Here is a 16,943-nt window from a genome sequence, read left to right on the forward strand (position 1 = left end):
CCAACAAAAGTCAGACACTGTGTGTTAGAAACACAAACACACATATGGCCATATCCACACTCAGTTCCGCTCTGCTCTAAATCACGGCTCCGCCGGGCTAATGCACAGATCCATACTGCTCTGGGTGAATTAACGTTAGTAATAAGATATCATGGCTCTGATTGATCCTCTGCTTCCATGTCCGCACCATAAAATGACTCAAACACAGTCGCAGCAAGCCATTACTCTAATACTGCATTGATTCCACTCTGAAGTTAGGCTACAGAAGGGGGCATAAAGTGGAGTGGGCATGGGACTGAAGGAACTATAACTGTAGATTCAGACTAGAGGTGAGAAAAAGACCTTGGCTCAAACTGCAAGAGAATTTTTGAGTCTGGCCGTCTTTACTGTAGCCAATACTACACCATTGAAGCAACGATTAGCTATAGGACTGATTATATTATAAATATAAACGTTGTGATCGTTTTGTCACGTTTCATTTTATAATACAATAATTTTTTCTCATGTTTATTTATTTATTCATTTTTATTTTTTTATTTTAGATCACACCTCTAAAACTTCATTCATTTGTTTAAATAAAATCTACACACTTACACACAATACAGCATGGTGGTCAAAATGATACACAGTGGCCTTATAACTTATTAAGTGACAAATTGCTAATGATGGGGCTAATCTGTAGGATTAAATAAAAAATCCAAAATGTAAACCATAAGAGTAACAATAAAGTAAAGGTCATAACTTGTCTTCTTACCAACTGGAAAAAGATGTGCAATATCCTGCGAGGAAATGTGAGTCAGCGCCACAGATTTCTAATGCTGCAAAACAACACCATATTACTAACTTCAGACAGTTATCATCACTGAATTATGAAATTTTGAAAGGAAGTACAGACATATAGAGAGCTCTGACACCATCTAGCATGTGAGCTCATGTTGAAATAGCAAGCTACATCAGACGCACCTTCACTATCCACTGGGTCTTGGCTATGATCCCCATCCATATGGGCAGAAATCTGTGCCATCAGAAACTGAATTTGAATAAGTTAAATTTGAATTTGAATTGTAACTTGAATAAAAGCTTTTGAAAACTGAATTTGAATTAGTCTAATTTGAAATTGAATTTATGGTTTGAAAATGATCATCACTAAATTGAAATTGAATTTTATATATTGAAAATGAATTCATTTGCTTTGAAACTGCATTTTATCCTTTAAAAATTCAGCTCTCGAATAATTTCAGTTTCACTCTCACCATTCAGTTTCAGTTCTACAATTCAATTTCAGTTCCAAAATTCAGTTTTTTGGAACTTACTTCCGGTTCCGGTTCAAGAGTAAACGAGCGCAGATTAATAGAACTACGTTTTACCAGCGGCCGAAAGTGTTACTGACGGGAATCTACAGCGTCTTGAGCTGAATTAAGACTTCAGAAGTCATTCGTCATGTCGAATGACCAGCGGATAAACTCTCAGGTTGGTAATAAATGTATTACGTGTATAAGAACAAGCGTCATGTTAACAATTGATAGCCGTACAGTAACTTTTATGCTTATTGTAGCTGTTAGCTAAAAAAGCTAATTTAGCCTAGTTTGCCCTGGATTTAGCTTTGACAAACAAATATGATCGACTGTTTCTAGTAGAATTCCAAAGTTGTCATCTTGTACCCTGTCAGAGCCCTGTATGCTTGCAGAGACCCCTACAGTAGGGAAACATGCAAAACAGCGTCCAAACCTTTGTATTTTAGCTTTATTTATGTCTTACACAGCATCCCAACTCTTTAGCTAACTTAATAACTTTAGCTAAAGTGAATAGTTAGTCTAATTCATTAGTGCAGCATTACTGGATCACCTGTTTGAAGTGATATAATATGATATACAACTATCACTGAAGCAGCAAACTTTGTAAATAAACAACACTTCTCATTCTCTAAACGTTTGGCCACAGCTGTAGATTACACTATCAGTGCTTGTTCACTCTTGACAATAATTACATTTCTAAATTCTCTTTGTGCATTTACAGGTAAACAATATCTAATATTTTATCTAAATGACTGCTGTGTCTTTGAAAAGGTGAAGAGCCTGAGGCCGGTGACAGTCCAGTTCTACTCCAAGTACATCCTTACGGTGGCTCACAGGACAAGGCCACATTCCTGTCCTGCCAGAGAGAAGAGAAACTTCAGAGTCTTCATGCAGTTCAACCACACCTGTCATATTCCATATGACAGGGGTCTCAAACTCCAGTCCTCGAGGGATGCATGCAACTTTTCCATGTGTCCCTGGTGCAACACACCTGAATACAATTAGTAGGTCATTAGCAAGAGTATAGAACTTGACTGCATGCTGAGGTGGCAACCCCTAACCCTACCTACTCAAGTAAATTTAAGTAAATATATGTATTTGGAAACATATACTTCTAAAATACTTTTATTGCACAATGTTCATTCACTCATGAGCTGCTGTAACGTGAATCAAATGGCTGAATTGCCAACTCAGCATGCATTCAAGTTCTATACTCTTGCTAATGACCTACTAGGTGTGTTGCAACAGGGACACATGGAAAAGTTGCAGGACAGCGGCCCTCGAGGACTGGAGTTTGAAGACCCCTGCCGTATGGTGTTCATGCAGTTTTCTACCCCACAGTTACAGCATGTCTGACTGCCTGTTCAGCATATGCAAAAATATATGAGTTTAAGCATGTGATGACAAAGGCCTTCCATTATGGTGTTTGTCATCACATGTCACAGACATCTGGATGATCATTTGGAATAAACAAAAAACTTGTTACTTCATCTTTTATCTTTATTATTATTGTTCTTATTTTACATTTTTCATTGTTAGGCATTAGGTTTATTTATAGTAGTCCTTTCCAACTTCTTTCCCTCTTCCATGTTACTGTGTCAGCATCTGTTTGGGGTTGGGAGTGGAACAGAAAGTAAGGAAATCCAAAGTGCCATTAAAACCAGGAGAGGTTCTTATATTTCAGAAGAAGGGATTAATTCAAAAGAAATGACCTCAATGCCATATTTTATTTAGGAACCCTAGAGAGCACTTTGCAAAATAACACATTCTTATAATTTCACCCTCAGATGAGCCAAGCTACGACTGTCAGGGAAGGTGATGTAGGTACAGAGTGGTTAAGTTAATGTCTCTTGTCTAGATGAAGGCACAAGAGGGATCAATGGCAAGGCGTAGAGATTCAGTATCTTCAGTCTTCAGTGGACACTCCATTTCTGGCACAAAACACCTGTAAAAGATGGTCGATTTAGGAGGTGACCCGATAACTTCAGCCTGTCAAACATAGCAATGGAGCAGTATGTTTAAAAAAAAAAAAAAACTAAGCATGCACTCAGTACCCTAAGAATTATTATGGTAGTTAAACACAGTGATAGTCACATATCATATCACTTCAAACGGAGGTGATCCAGTAATGCTGCACTAAAGAATTAGACTAACTATTCACTTTAGCTAAAGTTATTAAGTTAGTTAAAGAGTTGGGATGCTGTGTAAGACATAAATAAAGCTAAAATACAAAGGTTTGGACGCTGTTTTGCATGTTTCCCTACTGTAGGGGTCTCTGCAAGCATACAGGGCTCTGACAGGGTACAAGATGACAACTTTGGATTTCTACTAGGAACAGTCGATCATATTTGTTTGTCAAAGCTAAATCCAGGGCAAACTAGGCTAAATTAGCTTTTTTAGCTAACAGCTACAATAAGCATAAAAGTTACTGTACGGCTATCAATTGTTAACATGACGCTTGTTCTTATACACGTAATACATTTATTACCAACCTGAGAGTTTATCTGCTGGTCATTCGACATGACGAATGACTTCTGAAGTCTTAATTCAGCTCAAGACGCTGTAGATTCCCGTCAGTAACACTTTCGGCCGCTGGTAAAACGTAGTTCTATTAATCTGCGCTCGTTTACTCTTGAACCGGAACCGGAAGTAAGTTCCAAAAAACTGAATTTTGGAACTGAAATTGAATTGTAGAACTGAAACTGAATGGTGAGAGTGAAACTGAAATTATTCGAGAGCTGAATTTTTAAAGGATAAAATGCAGTTTCAAAGCAAATGAATTCATTTTCAATATATAAAATTCAATTTCAATTTAGTGATGATCATTTTCAAACCATAAATTCAATTTCAAATTAGACTAATTCAAATTCAGTTTTCAAAAGCTTTTATTCAAGTTACAATTCAAATTCAAATTTAACTTATTCAAATTCAGTTTCTGATGGCACAGATTTCTGCCCACATACATCCACCTCAGTTTTAAAAAGCCTAGCTTTACACCAGAGATAGATGCAAATCACACATGTTTGTTAAGTATATGGCTTATAAGTATGAAAACACATAAATTTCACAAGTACTTTCCTGCTGTCAATTAAACTTAAATACAATTAAACTTAAATACAGAATGCATTCACCCAAACAAATATATATATGTTTGTCAAGATTCCAGAAAAGCAAGTTGTTAAAATCATCTTGGAGAACTTGCTACAGTTGTCTGGATTTGCATCATCTCCATTGCTTCTATCTTGCATGAAATCCCAGATTAGCTAACGACTCTGAGATCAGATCTTTGGAGACCAAACCATCTGTTGCAGACTACATGTTCTTTTTTTCACTTAAACTGTATTAAAATTCTTGCTGTATAATTTGGGGTTGTTCCCATTAAGAATTTTGCACAGTTGAGAAAAGAAAGTATCAGTCCTCTCCTGCTCTGCATCATCTGTAATGGATATTAACATACATAAGCATTGTGAAGCCACTCTCATTGACAGTTAGGCACAAAAGTTAACACACCGCGATACGTTTATCGGGGGCTTCGGCTAAAGATGCCAGATTGTGCAATGCTGACGAAAAAGACACAGACGGTATCCTCAGCTTTGACTCTTTTGCTGTGAAGGCTTCTATATTTCTTCAAATATCAAAGTGGCCCAATATTTGTAATTTTTGTAATTTTGTAAAATAAAATAAATAGATGTGGCTGAAGTGCAGACTTTCAGCTTTAACTCAAGGAATTTTACAGAAAATCTGCATTAACTGATTAACAATTAAAGCTGTTTTTACACATAGACCCTCAGTGATTAAAAATATTAGGACAAACTAACATAATTTTAAATATAAGGATGTTTTGGACTTGGAAAAAAACAACAACTTTGCAGTCAATGAACCTTCTGAAGTCTAGAAATCATGGATGTCGCCCAGTGTTTGTTTCTTCCTTTGAGATTTTTTGCCAGACCTTCACCTCTTTAGCAGAGAGTATAGCCAAACTATACACTTAATCCTGCTACTTTCATCAGCAGTCACATCATCAGTGAACATTAGTGATGCAGTTCCATTGGCAGTCATACATACCCATGCAATAACACATTTCTTTACATTTTTAACAAAACAATTCAACCTTCACTACATCCATCCTTTAGAGATCACTAGAATGTTCTCTACAATCTGAGAAAATAAATCATTTTTAAATTGTGATGTTATATAAAAAAACATTTCCAGCTATTGAGCGATTAGTTAAGTAACCCATTAATCTTTAAAGTACTTATAACCATATTAAATTTGTATGACTGTTGTGAGCCTGAGGTTTGTTTGTTTTTTTAAACAAACAGCTAAGATTGAGACTAGAGATTGGTGCAGGTGTCCATGTTGGCGGCGTGTTTGATTAACAATCTACAGCTAGGATCTGTCTATCAAGCACTAATGAGCTCCCTTAACTGCCAGTTTATATCAAATACAACAACATGGAGCCAAAATGAAAGACACACAGACTGAATGACCCATATTATATTGTCCAAGCAGCCTCGGGGTGAAGGATTCACCCAATACCGATACACGCCAACCTGCATGATCACAAAGCAGAAGTCATTGAAACCATGTGAGGTTATTTAGGGGGAAAAGATTATTCCAGGAAACTGGTAGTCACAGTCGGAGTTTTGGTCTGAGTTTGAAAACCTGTGATTGATTTGAAAACTACCAGAGGGCCAGTCACAATCACGCCAGTACCCAGCGTACGAGGACGCTCTTAAGACTGTCTGGACACAGACCAAACTGCCAAATGCAAATGCGCACACATAAATAGACATACACACACTGATGCACACGCAGAATCATCCAAACACATTCCCATCTGCCTGAATTACATGCTGGACAAAGTCCCACGGTCATTAAAACCAGACTGCATTGAAGACACAGTCACCACGCAAGCACACACACACACACACACACACACACAGACAGACACATGTGCACAAGTACCTATTGCTTGAAGGCAAAATGCCTGTTTCCACTGTATAGTCTGTCTGTCTGTTCACATGGTACACAGACTTATCAGACAAGTCAACTCGCTGTTGTAAGTATACAGGAAAAACAAAGCAATTGGCAGATGTGACAGACAGAGATACAGACAGACACAAACACAGACAGACACGTTCACATGGCAGCAGACATGAAGTGAGTAATACAAAATAATATCAAACAGGTGAAAGACTAAATCAAAACTGGTGAGAACTGTGCTGTATAAGCAACTTATAGTCGAACAGACTAAAGTATAATATGAAGCATACACACATACAAATTCATAAATACGGCAGAGCTTCTTTGATACTAACCCAGGTGTAATCTCTCACCCATCCCTCTCGCTTGCTCTCTCTCTCTCTCTCTCTCTCTCTCTCTCTCTCTCTCTCCCTCTCACACACACACACACACACACACACACACACGGAAAGACATTTCTGCCTATACTTACAGACAATAGCATGCAGAACAAAAGGCATCACCATGTTCACATTAGTGAGCCAACAGGACTATTTTTATATTTTACTGAGTCACAAAGAGTCTTCTCCCAGCAGCATGTCACTATTCTCATATCAAAGCTGTGTTTATAGCCGACAAAGCTTTGAAAGTGGGCCATGGCTCATAAAATGCCTTTATGTCCCTCGCCGGTACACTAAAAAAACCCAGAAACAATGCATTTTAAGTCTGCAATTGGACTAGTGTGTGTTACTGATCTTATTATACGTGTTTAAAGAGTGTGAGTATCCAGTGTGTGTTCATGTTTGTGCGGGCGCCTATGTGTTTGCACACATGCGTCTGTGATTGTGTGTGCGGGTACACCCCACTTCCCCCACAGTTGTGTGTTTAAGTGCGTGTAGGTGTTGTTGATTTAATTCCCTCCACTGATATTGTTCTTTTCCGATCTTTTTCATGGCTCGCAGAATGTGCAGCCTTAACACTCAGCTAACAACCCTGGCTTCCTGAATCGCATGTAACCTAATCACTAACACCATCTGTTAATTATGTTAATACAAAAATGCCTTGGCTGCTATTCACATCCATTCTCTGAATTAGCACCCCACTTCCCCACCGAGCACCCTCTCTCCGTGCCTGCTCCTCATTCTCTTGTCCAATCCTTTCCATCATCGCAGGCTCCCATTTTTCTTTATTTCAAATCTTGTCTGTCTTATCCTTTCTAATTCTATCTCCTGACTTCCCTTGTGTGTTTTTATCATCCTTGCTAATCCTTCATATCCTTGCTTTTCTCTGTCATCTATTTCCTTATTCACACCATCAACCTCCCGCCAAATGCCTCCATAGCTCTCCCTTTTTCCAAGTCTTCCTTGTACCACTTTGTAAAAAATCTCAAACTCTTAAATCCTCTTCCTCACAATCCCATCCTTTACACCTCTCTGGTATCCCCTTAGTGGCTTTTGTTGCTCCCTTCAGTGAGTCAGAGGCTAAGCTGGCTGGAAATCCCCAGAGGCTCCGTCTGAATCCAACTTATTTTGAGTGATATCGATCCACCCTTCCTCTTAATTGTTATTCACTATGCTAATCTGTATTTGTAAATCTAAGTTTTTATTGATCCATAGGAAGCATAATAAACTTTGTATTGCATTCATGCACAGAATAAGCATTATTGTAATTCAGGGAAAACATCATTTAATAGTCGTATACAGCACTGGTCATTAGATTAACACAATCGAACGGCTGGCCCAGCAACGCATAATCAGAGGTATAAGTAGGCCTGATGGTATTGTGACTATCCCCAGAGAGACCCTGTTCAAGCCTGGGGATGAAGTGGGAAGTTTACCCCGGAGAAGAAATGCATGCAAAGGAACAAAGCCCAGAGTTAACCATCTGCTTGACTTGATTAAAGCAAAAGTGGACAGGAAATGTCTATACCAAACCCATTTGTGCCTGGGTGATAATAGTTTCAGGTTATCAGACAATAAGGGTTGCAATATTTTCAGGGGTTGCAATCTCAGGGTCAACTAGTCAATTTTATTTTGTCAGATAAAATTCTTATTAAATAAAATTCTTATTAAACATACAGTTATCTGTGTTACTTTCATAAAGCAATGTCCTGAAACAGCTTTATTACGGTGTGTTCACACCGAACGCGATAGAGGCGGCCAGAGCGTCAGGTTTACATGTAAAGTCAATGGGAAAAGCGCGATGACACGCGATTGCGGGTCCCGCGAAAATTCGGGAGCAGATTCGCCTCGCGATAACGCGTGAAACGGGCGTCAGTGTACCGCGTCTGGCGCGTTTGGCTCGCGAATAAAACCACGCGCGTCAGTTTTTGTGTTGCATTTTGTGCATACGCGCGTTTCGCCTCTACCGCTCGAGTTGGAAAAATCTGAACTCCAGCGTCAAATCGCGCCGCGACAACCAATCAGGAGCCTGGTGACGTGGCTGTAACCTAGGTCAAAGGGGCAGATCCAGCCAAAGCCCTTCATTCTTCAGTGGAGGGAAGGCTAATCAACGGAAGAACGGTCTGCCTGTGCAGCCTGGTCTATCCCGCTTTGACTGTGAATTTGCCCAAACCCAAAATGTGATTGCTAGTTTAATTAGTGTTTACATTTACACAACATTTACTGAGTATCGACTCCAAACTAACTGACACCGTGTCAAAGAAGTCGCTGGTGTGGCTCCATGTTGTTAGACAGATGCCCAAAAAGTCAGGTGTAAACTTGTTTTAATTTGAATCGCACAGTTCAACTGCGAAACAAGCTACCTCATCTTGAACAAGTAAGCTAACTTGCTTGTTAGAGTGTTTTGCCAACTTTCCTGTTGAACATTGAATTGGCCTGTTTAATCAGAATTGGCATATTTAAACATGTTTGGTCTAAAAATAGTTTAATGATGACATTGGCAGCTCCAGTATCTGTCAGTAGCTGCAGTGACTCACAGACACAGGCTTAGAGAGTAGTCAGTGACTCCCTGGCAACCTATAGTCTCTAGGGAAAAATGTGTACTCCCTGACCAGTTGGCGAGTGGCTGCTGGAAGTGGCTATCACTGAGTGAAAACAGTCACAAAGAGGGTAATTCACCAAAAAGACTCCTTGTGATCATTTTTGGTTGCTAGTACGATTGTTAGCAGGAATGCTGGGGTCGCCCATAGTTTGAATGGAAAATGTAGACTTGTCTGCAAAAACTAACAGAGCTGTACTGAAACCTCAGAAAATGCAACATAAACTGGAAACAGAGAACACTTACCTTCAAAGTAAAAGTTGTTCCAGTGCAAGAAATACATTTCAAAGGGAGCAAACCTTATTTTGAAAGTGAGCAGTCTCCATTTCTGGTTTGTGCCACACAGTATCACTCTCAACACTTAGCAAGCAGGTGGTGAGTGCCAGCAGACATGTGGGTGTCTACCATACAAACTATGGATGATTGTAGAGGACCAAAGCAAATGCAAGGCAGTATATGTAGCACCATAAACCTCTTTGTGACCAAGTATACTTAGAAACTACCAACAACCTCCAGCAACCACCTGCCAACCACTCAACGAACACACTTTTTTCCCTAGTGACAGGAGGTTACCAGGAGGCCTCTGTGACTTGATCAATCAATTTTCAGCTAGCCGGTTAAATTTAATCCATACACAGTGTCAGCTTTTTGTCTAGATATACTGCACATACCAACCCAGTGTTTCTCATTTCTCTAGAAATAATGGGCTGGTATCAGCATCAGTCAACAACTATTCAACTGCTTGAAGAGCAGGTACACTTACTTTGGGTTTCTTCAGTTTCTTTTGGTTTGAAGTATTACCCCAGTATTTTTCTTCTGATGTGTCAGTAACAAAAGTCTGAGCTTGCTGCTCTGTGCAAATAAATTGCCAGATGTTCCCGTAATAAAAACTGTGGACACTGTTTGGACTACAGCAGCTAAATTCAACATATCATTGGCAATCCTAAATGTATGGTTGGAACTGTCATTTGTAAACAGTTTACACACAATTTTATCAATACACGGCAGCAGACGTAAAAACAAAGCATAATTAAAGCCAGCGGAAAAGTAATATGTCTCAAGAAGAGGTGTTATAAACGCTATCTTCTGAGGACCATTAATGTGTTTCCATGGTAATCCGTCTGAATAAGTTGACACTGCAGTAATTTACATATTGTGGCTACAACACAAGTTTAGTCTCAAAAATCAGTACCAGATTATTTTAAGTGTACTACTTAGAATGTACTGTAAGAGGTGAGATCAGCTAAAATATTCATAAGACTTAAAAGTCAATGATTTTCACACCAGCAACTTGATCATAGCAAAACATACAAATATCACCAGGGTTATTTAGTCTCTCCAGTTCTCAGTATTAAACTCCACATATACACACCAAAAACATACATGAAGAAAGAACCACTTAGACTGCTTTCACACACCCACACATACAAGCAGCCCTCCCAAACTAGCAACCACACATGCAAACACTCGCCGCAGCACACCCCGATGCCCTGGCCTCCCACAGCTGGTTGAGTGAGGCCACAGTTTGGGTAAAGCGCTGAGTTCCTTACACTTGGTCGTGAGTGTTATTTATTCTGAGTGCTATGTAGCGAGAGATTCGTGACAGGAGGTCAGAGCAGGACCACAGAGCAGAACAAGGGTACTGACATAGCAGAAAAGGCCTAAAGATACTTCTGCTGTCTTATTCTCATTTATAGATGCAATGTACTCACGCACACACAGAAAACTTACACACGCACACTTTGTCCGCCATGCCCTTTACTTTGAACACCGCAGTGTTTCTCTGTGAAGTGAGAGCATGTCCTTCGCTGCACCACTGCTGAACGTATCCTGAAGGCGAGGAAGTCGGGCACATTAGTGTTATCATTGAAAAGCGGTTCAACATGGGAGTCTGATCCCTGTACTGCTCCCTCAGGAGTGAGGTGAAAGGAGGCCAGGTCAAGAAGGGGTTGACTCCTAAAAACAGCTGCCAGCCTGTTGGATGCCGATGCCGCAGTGCCCCCATGGGCTTCACAAAGTGGGTAGGAAACTGGCAGAGAGAGGGCCAAGGTTAGGCCCCGCATAAGGAGAATCTAGTGTCGCCTTCACCACTGGGCCTCCATCTGTTTGTCCCTCAGTCTGAATTAAATCATTGATCTCAACTTAAAATAAATAAATAAAAATACATGCAGAAAGTAAAAGAACAGATAAATCTTCTAATTATCCAATCTATGAATCCACCAATTAGCTTTTCTATTACACTGTTGGACTTCTAATGACAGAAAATTATCGAGAAAGGGTCAAAGTAAATAATTTACCTCTTTTGTTTGCTTCTTAATTCCTTTTTCATTCCTATTTCCGATTTTTTTGTGTTTTCAACTGGACACCTTTTCTGCTTCAGGCAAAAAAAAAACCCCAACAAGTATTTAAAGACAATGCGTCAAGGTTTTCAGATACACTATTGGCAATTACGTTTTTGTTTTTTTTTTAATAACTGCAAAAAAATAATAAAATTAGTTAACATCAGCACTTTCGAATCCCAGACAATTATGCTTGGAAGCACAACAATAACCTTATGAGCCAAACTTTACTGCAACGTATGCATTAAATTGCAAGTTCTCTTATACATACAGAAATACTGCGAGCAATATGGATGTGGAATATTCTGTTATTCCTCTGCAGCAGAAGGATATATGATATGTTGTGGCTCATGCAGTCTTGGAAACAGTAGTTACCCTCGTTAGAAGTGAGCATATGTTACAGGTGGTGTGGAAAGCAGTAGAAAGTTGGCATGGCAGAGTGTGTGGAATCTGCTGCCAGGGTGAGAGCACTGGTGCCAAGGTGAAACCTGAGTGGGCCATACAGCTGAGCTGAGCTCTTCAGCTCTACATACATAATGCAGACCCGTGGAGTATGACTGACAGATCACATGTGCACACGATGGAAAAAAACTGGAAAATATAAATGAAAAACAAACAAAACAGGACAGATTTTGGCACGCACAATCTGAGTCACTCATAATTACAGTATATAACCGGAACAGCAAAAAAAAACAGATTCACACAGTTTTACTGTAATCCGCCATCTCGTGAGAAAAATATCTATTAGGTTATAAATATCTTTGAGTGTGTTCAGAGAGTGGGCTAATGTGGACCATACTTATGTGTGTGAGTGTGTGTGATGTGGTTATATGACAGCTGTATTCTCTCGTGTGCGGTGGTGGTGGAGTTTGCGTGTGGATGTGTGTGTGTAGGTTTTCGTGCCTGTAAGATAAATGGCAACCAGACATTGGGTTAAGAGGCAGGGCAGCCCAGATGGACTACTGTTAGTTCCCATTTTTTTGTCAACACATAACACATAACCTTACAGATAAGACACATAATCCTTCACAAGGGAACACATATTGTTCGCCACACCACCCAGTCTACCTTTAATTCATTCACCTTAACGGCCAGTGGTAATTTATTGCACTGTGACGTGTTTTTAGCAAACACAAACTAACTGGAAATCAACCCTCTTTCTGTCTGCTTCAGTTACAATTCCTATTGGGGGCTTTTTAGCCTTTTATGTGCCCCACAAACCTCACTTTCCCAATCCTCTGAACACTTTCCTTCCATCATTTTCATCCTACTTCCCCTCATCTGTTGCCCTGGCTTTTACTGGAAGGGTAATTTTCCTGCTCTCTGTACCTCTTAAGACTGGCTGTCGGGTGAGGTAGTGTGTAGATGTGGGTGGTAGGGGGTATTGGAGATTTTTTTAAAGGGTGAGCTGAGGGGTGTCTTCTGTCTACCACATCCTCCTTCCTGATCCAGGAAAACATACACAATTCCAGGACTCCAGCCCACCCCCCCAGCCTGCCAGCCCCATCATCAGCCAGGGACTTTCCAGAAGTGCCCTGCCCAGCCTAAGAGAGCAGTAGTCAGCCACGGTCAGGCTTCTTTGCCTTGTGTGGGGCTCACAGCATCATACCGTGAAATAGCGAGTAAGTAAGTTAAGTCATATGGCCATGAAATTAAGTCTTTAATCATTTCTTTGAAAGAAAGTTCAAATGAAAGCACACCGGAGACTAAAAGAAGTTTTTTTTTTAAGTAGTAAATAACTAATGAGTCAACAAGTGAATAATCAGTAAATGCACCACCTCGAAACAATTTACTGGATCAAAAGGGTTGTGTTACCATTTGAACTGGAGCACTAATAAGACTCTGTTAAAGGTGGGTGGGATTTAGCAGGTGTGATCACAGACTGATACATCTGTGTGTGAAACACTGGGACCTTTCTTAATAAATGCCCACCCTAAAAACATTATTCAAAAACGTCGAGATTACATCTGACCTTTTCCTATATTTTGGGGTGATTTTACTCTTATTCTGAGTGAATAAGAGTGAAATCAAAAATCAAGTCCCTATTACAAGTGGTAAAATATCTCCACTTAATAAATACATATGAATTAAAAGGATCACATAAAATTTCCTTTTATTTAATATAAAGAATTTCCTCAATTTGTGTATGTTTCTCTTATAATACTCAATTTGATTCACGTCAGGAATAAACACTGCAGGTCACGCACAACAGAAATTCTTCTCACCAAAATTCACACTAAAAAGCCATTTGACAGCATTCAATACACACAAAGGCGTTACCACCTTTAAGGCTTTAAAACATTTTTATGGACCACACATCAGCCACCCGGTGATGTTTAGTACCTGATGCAAGAAACAGTGACATGGGAAAGTACCTATTTCTTAAGGGAGCTGTGACTAAAATGAAGTTGGCCACAATGTAAACACATGTCAGAACGATGACTGACCATTTCCCTTTATAACTCTCTGTCCACTCATCCTGGTAGTGCTAATTCTTGTCCTTACTACTCCCAGAAAGTAAGCGAGATTAGCTTGTCTGAATATAGCACAATAAGCTCAAACATAAGCCACAGACCATGGGCTTCCCGCTCAGCAGCAGGTGAAAGGGGCAGCTCGAGTTTCCCGGCCCGCATGAGGGGGCCTGACACCAGGGAAGATGTGCAGTCAGCCTGCCTTGCTTTGCCCTTGATAAGCAGAGATGTGGGGAGGCTTTGTTTACAAAAACAGCCAAGAACATTCAGCCCCCAGGCAACACTTGTGCCTCACGTTTTATCTAAGAAAGTTCACAACACTTACTGGTAGACACCTGACAATCGCTCAAAATAAATACATGCACAATACCTAAGACAGCACAGCAAGAACAAGAATGAATTGACCACTCTTATGTTCAGTGCATGGCACTGGACAAAGGGTCCGTGGGGAGAACACGGCCACGTAGAGGAGGACTGTGCTGGACGTATGATTACAGCACTTCCAGTAGTGTGTGACAGGACAGCGGGGAGGTCAGCATGATAGCAGCATCCTGGAAGGACCCAACCAACATACCACAATGAAGGACATGATCTGTAAACAGCAGACACCCACACTGGTATATAAGCTATCCGTGGGCTCTTGTCGCACACTTTCTCTTGAGCATCCCCCCTCGCTTCTTTCACACCGTCTCACACACAAACACACACAAGCCACATTATACAATTGACTATGAAAGGACATCAGGCTCATAACTCTGTTCCCCTGGGGCAGAAGAGACCCAGTCACTGTCAGGCGAAAAACAAAACAAAGAGATGGAAAAATAGAGCAAAATAAAGGCAGGAGAGCAGACAGCCGCTGTGTGATTAGAATAAACGGGGTAGAGATGAAGGGAAGCTAGGACAGAGGCTACTACCTCTCCTTTAATATAGCTGGGAAATCTTCCCCCCTTTTTTCCATGACTGAGGGGACGATGGGTTTGGGTGATTTTCTAATATTCTGCGGCCTGAGGTTATTGTGTTCCTGTGCTGTATGTGGTTATATGTGCTTTATGTGTGTATGTGCCTGTGTGGCATCTGGACAGAAAGTATACAGTCCCAGGTAATGGCAAAGATATATTGTAAGAGCAGAAACAGATAAGGAGGTGCTGATCTGGATTGAAACTGAGTTTTGGAGGTCCATCAGAGAGCACTGAAATGGTTGGGTTTTAATGTCCAGCTCAGCACAAGTCTTCAAGATTCTTTTAAAAGAGACACTAAAAGATTCCTTTAATCCAAAAATTATCCCTTATTTACAATGGGTAGCTCGGTATGTTTGACAGATTTTTGACAGTTTTTTACATTGGGTGCCCTTCTTGGTGCAAACCCATGTCTCCTTCCAGAGTCAAGCTGATTTTTTCACTTATCAGGTAAATATTTAAATCACAATACTATGGAGCCACCAATCAGGCTGTATTATATGAATATACTATAATATACAAAACCTCTGTCTGTGGAACACAGGTACATCTCAGTCCCCTGAAGGTTCGTATCTGTTTCAGATATTATGACATTATCATGTAGAAACCATCTGGCAATGGACTAAAATAATTAAAGTTTATGCACCTATAAGACCTTATGAAAGCATCTTGTCCTTCTGATTTCATGTCAACAACATTTAATTTATAAGGGTAAAAGTTTAATAGAGTAGAATAGAATAATCCTTTAATTGTCCCACAAGGGGAAATTTGGTAATTAGGCTTGATATATTATGACACAATCACGCTCCCTAGCAACCATCTAGCAATGGGATAAAGTTACCCATTTTTAGCATATATACAACATCTACCTCGCTTGTAGCAATTAAATTTCAGACTCTAACCTCCTTTAATATGAACTGCAACTGGGACACTGTTTTATTCTTTTATTTATTGTACTATATGTTCATTGTCATTTGCCCTGACATGACTGAAAATATTACTAAAATTAAATTACTCATGAGATTTGCATGTTTCAGTTTCAAAGACTGCAAACTTGAACAGTAAAAAATACTTTCTGAACCAGCAGTGCACTTTGCAGCACAGACATCAGCTTTTGGATGGCTTTCTTCCTTCACAATATTACAACATTTAGTCTGACCCAAAACAAAAGGTCTCAGTTGTATTCATCTGCCGACGTCAGGTCAAACCACAGCTCCTGTGTGCGCTTGCCCGTTTGTGTGTTCAGGAATGATGTGTAGCATCTGAAAAACCCAGCATTATGAGGCGAAACCCACATAGCAGAAGCATAAACACTCGCACACATGTACACATGGTTATACGTGTTTGTGTATATTATGGACATGCACCAGCAGGCCAATAAAAAGACCACAGCAAAAAGAGTGAAGTCTGTGATCTCTGAGAATCAAATGGCTCAAGTGCAGAGTGTGTGGTTCAATAAGTGAAGTCACCATGAGTGTGTGTATGTGTGGATCTTATTGCACTCTTGTGGATTTTTCACACACACAGACACACAAATAGTGCGAAACCATATGGTCAGATGATGAACATAATGAGAAACACTTCTGAGGGGGTCTGAAAGACAGAAGGGGAACAAATTAGTTCAAGTTAGACGTGGAGGCGAAGATGTGTATCAGTCTGGGAGAGAAAGGAGTTTGCCAAATGAGTGCAAAGTAAACACATAAACTGCGTCCCTAAAGAGGATGCAATTTCTCACACTTACTTCTCTTACTCCATATGTGAAAAACATGACTCTGCACTTGCTGTCAGCCTAAGATTAATTTCAAAAGCCTGATGTCACACATAAGGAAGAATCAGACTCAGCACAATAGTGTACAGAGAATACTGCCGCTGAGATGAGAAAACCTTCAGGAAAAACATTTACAAACGAGCAGACAC

At 40.0% G+C, this 16,943-nt stretch overlaps 1 long non-coding RNA gene across 1 annotated transcript; it reads left to right on the forward strand.

The window, feature by feature from the left end:
* Positions 1-1,231: 1,231 nt before the first annotated feature.
* Positions 1,232-2,785, forward strand: LOC134618928 (uncharacterized). Its single transcript, XR_010091942.2, has 2 exons — positions 1,232-1,470; positions 2,067-2,785. It is a non-coding gene; the product is annotated as an uncharacterized LOC134618928 (long non-coding RNA).
* The last annotated feature ends 14,158 nt before the right edge of the window (positions 2,786-16,943 follow it).

This window comes from Pelmatolapia mariae, linkage group LG20 (genome assembly GCF_036321145.2).
Source record: "Pelmatolapia mariae isolate MD_Pm_ZW linkage group LG20, Pm_UMD_F_2, whole genome shotgun sequence".
Classification (NCBI taxonomy): domain Eukaryota; kingdom Metazoa; phylum Chordata; class Actinopteri; order Cichliformes; family Cichlidae; genus Pelmatolapia; species Pelmatolapia mariae.